We start from the raw sequence: 5,429 nt of genomic DNA, 5'->3' as shown, positions 1-5,429 counted from the left end.
GTCTATTCATTTTGTCCAATGTACTGGACAAAACAAGTTAAACTGGAAGAGCCTGTCTTTCCTTGGTTGTCAGGGTGTTAATATAACAGAAAACCTTAATCCCAGTTAGTTTTTTTTTATTGACACTGATTCTTTTCATAATTTTAAAGGCATTACCAAGTGGCAGAGGGCCCCCACTTTAGTGGTTATTTTCCACAGTTTTCCTTTGGAACAAGTCCATGTTCACACTACAGGACATACTCTGTCCAGACAGCTCACTCACCTAAATCACAGAGTGTACAGGACACAGCAGACCTGACACTCACAGACTAGCAATAATTATATTCACGATTTATACTGATGAAGATACAAAAGAATAGAAATCAGTGGTGAGACTCTTCAGAAATTAGCAGATTATGCTTTCAGGGAAGTTTGTGTCTTATTAATAGGAGCCAGCTCCCTCTGACTTGTGTGTAGTTCACACCCTGACTGCATTTTGCTTGACACTAGCTGCTAAATTAGCTCGGGCCTTGGAGCAAAATAATATTAAAACAAAACTGCTGTTGCGTCCCTGTTGCAAATCCTTTTAATAAATTACAAATTAATTGCAAGAGAAATGGTGAATGTGACAGTTTGCAGCCTCTGGTTTTAGGAATGGGATATTTGGGGAAATACTGAGCCATTCTGTCAGGCTCAGTATTAATGCTGGAAAATATTTATGGGAGTGTTTTGTAGGTAGACAGCTAAACTGGTCATTCACTGTGATAACTGCATTATGGGTGAACTATAATGCATCCTCGGTGAACCGACCATGTACGTAAGCTTTGTTCAGGGTGCTGATGCTGAAAACTGATAATAACCAGCAAAGTCATAAGATATAACGGTTGTAGGAAGCATATAGATTTACCAGGCATACCTATTCTCAAAGTGTTTCATTTAACACTGATGACTTTTTAAAAGGGTGGAGTGCCCACTCCGGGTCGGGGATGAGTTCCTGCCACAAGTGGAGGAGTTCAAGTATCTCGGGGTCTTGTTCGCGAGTGATGGGAGAAGGGAGTCAGAGATCGACAGACGGATTGGGGCTGTAGCTGCAGTAATGCGGACGCTGCACCGGTCCGTCGTGGTGAAGAGGGAGCTGAGTGTAAAAGCGAAGCTCTCAATTTACCGGTCGATCTACGTCCCTACCCTCACCTATGGCCACGAGCTGTGGGTAGTGACCGAAAGAACGAGATCGCGGATACAAGCGGCAGAAATGAGCTTCCTCCGAAGGGTGGCTGGCCTCTCCCTTAGAGATAGGGTGAGAAGTTCGGCCATCCGGGAGGGGCTCAGAGTAGAGCAGCTGCTGCTCCACATCGAAAGGAGCCAGCTGAGGTGGTTCGGGCATCTGACAAGGATGCCCCCTGGGCGCCTCCTGGGTGAGGTGTTCCAGGCATGTCCCACCGGGAGGAGGCCCCGGGGCAGACCCAGGACACGCTGGAGAGATTATATCTCTCGGCTGGCCTGGGAACGCCTTGGTATTCCCCCGGATAAGCTGGAGGAGGTGGCTGGGGAGAGGGAGGTCTGGGCCTCTTTGCTTAGGCTGCTGCCCCCGCGACCCGGCCCCGGACAAAGCGGATGAAGATGGATGGATGGACTTTTTAATTTTTGCCTGAGAGGAAATCAGTGAACTGTCATCCATTACCAACAGTAAAGTCTTCATGTATTACACTATCAACTCTGTAGTAGCAGTTGGAGAAAGGACTTTTTCCCCCTCAAATCTTTCCTACATTTCTTTTCGTCTCCCTCTGGATGACTTATTGTTCTACAACACGTACAAACAGTACAGCAGATAGAAAGGACTGTGCAGCATTTGAAACATCAAAAGTAAAAACTTAAACACTTCAGCTGCAAAAACAAACAATGTCTCGGTTCGTCTCATCAAACTGTAAAGCATGTCTGAAGCATGTCTGCTTCAGCATCATCTTAAATTAGTATTAGCAAATAATTAAACTTCGATAATGTAAATGAAAACATGAAAATGGGTGTAAAATCCACTCACATAACAAAATGTAATGTAGAACAATATAATTAATGTTAATATTAGCCTCCAACACACCTACCTTCATCCATTCTTCATCCATAAATTTAATCATGAAAACTAGCTTACAGGCAAAAACATCCCTAAATACAGTTTAAGGACATAAACAACTGAGGCTTAAGGTTTGATCACACTGGTGGAAGAATTAATCAAGCTTCACTTGCAGTTACCGATTGAATAAAAGCACCCTCAAGTGGTCCGCCTCACACTTGCTAAAGAACAATTGATTTGAAAACATTTTAGGTACACATTTTAAATTACAATGGGAGAAATCTGTTTAAATGTTAACGTTTGTGAGACTTGTTTTCTTGACTTCTTTTTATGAGACAGATTACCATGGCATCCAAATTTGGGTTGATGTAGTGACTGTAAAATCATCCAGGGGATCGTCTCGTTCCGCTCTTATTTTCATAATGTCTGACTTAGTGCTGAAGTCAGACAGGACAAGTCAGGGTTAATACCCTGGGTGATTTTGATAAACGGGTCAAATGTGCCTGTTTACATTAAGATACGGTAAGCGAACTGTGACTGACCTCTCTATTGATGTTTGGATTTTAGCTGAGGGAGCGGGGTTGTCAGATTTTTTCTACATTGTTTGAATGATGAATTAAAGAATAAGTTAGCTGCAATGGGTTAGCTCCTTTGCTCACGCAGGAACTCAGTTTCCCAGAATGCTTTGGGCTCTCTTATGCTGTCCTCCAGGGGAAATACTCTGGAAATGACTAGAGGAAGAGAGCGCAGGAAGGATGATATTGGGGTCCAACTGACGCAGGTTGGTCGTATTCACCTCTCCACCTCCAAGTGTAGAAGGAGCAGGTGAGTGCCTTTAATGCCATTTCATTCATTCTTGTCCCGTGCGGCCAAGAGATTGCTCTTGTCAGTAATCTTGGGGAGTGCTGATGGGCAAAAAATAAAGACTCTTCCTTACCAAGATACCCCACGATACCTGCAAAAGTTTCTTTTAACATAAAATAAAATCAGCCACACTTGGTAGCTTTTGGTACTTCCTCAGCTGCATTTCAAATGTTAGAGGAGTCCGTGTTTTCATAGCCGCTCCCCTCCAGAAAGAGAATCTGTGTCTGTTGCCAGTGTGTTTTGCAAAGTCAGTCCCTCTATCTCCATCAGTGGATGTCTCTCCTTCAGCTACCACTGCAGACAATAAACAGCCCCACCTTCCCCGTAACCCTTTCCAATTAAATCTCTTCCATTTGTCGACTTGGAGATGCCACCTTTAAGTGAATTATAGTGGAAAATGGAGACAGATAAGAGGGGAGGGTTGGAGAGGAGGCTGCTTTCTGCCATATGTGAACTTAAGACAATGCATCCTGTCTGCTTTGAAAGGAGCATGAATTGATAGATGGATATAGGGAGAAACAATGCAGGGGATAGACAGAGAGAGAGAGGAAAGAGAGGGAGAGTGATGTATGACCCCCAATTTCTCAAGGCTTTGTAATAAAAGGCTGTGGTGTGCTGCTCTCGGTCTCTGTCACATTAAAAGTAAATAAGACTAATAGTATGATGCTGAAAACTCCACAGGGCTGGACCACCCCAAAATGAAATGTGTGTGTGCGTGTGTGTGTGTTTCATAGTTTGCCTGGTTATATTGCTCGACAATGCATCCTACCGAAGCAGCACCAGCCTCATTATGCATTCATGTGCTGGCAGGATTATGAACCACTCAAACATCCTCCCTGTGATGGCCACCGAAGTCTGGGACATTTAGGATTTTAGGGGAATTGACAAAACCGTGACGCAGTTTCATCAGCTTGGACTGTTGGTGGGGAAAACTTTTTGAATTATGATGTGACTAATTTATCAGAGAAGCTCTTCTTGCAAGTGTCAGGTGAACTGAGATTGTCCTCCCAGAAAAAGGACAGCGCTGGTTGCTTGTACTCTATGACCACATAGTGCCAAGAACTGTGTCGCACCCTTTTTAGCTGTATTTGTATTGCACCTATACAACTATATGCACAGTTCTGCCTCATGGTTCTCGCTCTTTTGGTAAAACGACATGCTTTATAGGTTTTAAGTTGAATTCTACAAAACATCTAAGAAACATTTAAGAAGAAGAAGAAAAAACATGATGAAATTACAAAAAACACAACACTGGTTTGTGTGAATTAAAGAGATATCTCACCACGATCAATACTTTGATCTTGTGTCTGCGTGTTACAATTCAATTCAGTTCAGTTTTATTTATACAGGACCAAATGGCAACAGTTGTCTCAAGGTGCTTGAAACAGTTCTAAGAAAAAGTACATAAAAATAAAAAATAACTCACTTTTGAAAATTTTAGCATCACAGGGGGAAACACTGAGTTTTTGTTTTAAACTGACCCAGTTTTCATGGTAAATTGATTAGTGATTATATAGCACTTTTCTACTCACTCGAGCCCTCAAAGCAATTTATACAACATGTCACATTCACACATGCAGTTATTTTTAACATTCACAGTCTGATGAATGTATCAGAGAGCAACTTGGGGTTCATTCTACATTTTGGCATGCAGACTGGAGCAGCCAGGGACACAACCACCGAGCTTCTGATTAGTTGATGAACCTGCTCCCCTTGACCTAAAGGCACCCCCAAAGATGTTTTGCATCATCACTAGTGAGAGCTCGACCTACAGGTACAACTGAGCAGTTGGAACTCATGTTATCTTTGAGGCACAAGTAAAAGGGAACATGACATTATTTTCCCTGGCAGCACACGTTTCTAGGGAAAAAAAGTGTATTCCCTGACCAGCTGCCAAATGGTAAAGCGAGATCACTTGCGTGTGGGACAAAAAGATACACTGTAACAAAGAAATCTGTATAAAAATGACACTTTTCCGGCATTTGTGACGTACATTTTCACGTTTCACTACAACTCAGTGGTTAATTCACAGCTGTTTGCAAGATCTTTCATGCAAACTATGGACAGTTGTGACAATCTGCTTGCAACCAAAGCAATTACTCAAGATTTTTGATGCCCACCCTTTTTGTCTCCTCCAGTAACCACCAGTGATGGGAATAACAGTGTTACAAGTAACACCGCTGCTAACAGCGTTACTTTTTTGAAGAAATAACTAGTAACTATAATTATTTACTTTTTCAAAGTAACTTGCCCAACACTAGTTACCACTGGCTTTCCCTGTCAGCTGCAGGTTTCCCGTAGATTGGTGAGAGCTCTATAGGCCTTTGTGAGCGAGACCTAAGGTTTTTTATTTTTATACACTCTTCTCATTATCACACTACATACATATATCATTCTGAATGTCTATCTTAACTGAGATCATTTTGCTAAAATCTGTAGGAGAAATAAAAAAGTCTGAAGGTGGGAGTTGTCCATTCAACTAACGGAACGGTGAACATATTAGTCAGTCTTCTTGCTG

This window comes from Astatotilapia calliptera, chromosome 9 (assembly GCF_900246225.1).
Source record: "Astatotilapia calliptera chromosome 9, fAstCal1.2, whole genome shotgun sequence".
Taxonomy (NCBI): Eukaryota; Metazoa; Chordata; class Actinopteri; order Cichliformes; family Cichlidae; genus Astatotilapia; species Astatotilapia calliptera.
The sequence above is the reverse complement of the archived record's forward strand: the minus strand, read 5'-3'. Positions refer to the sequence as shown.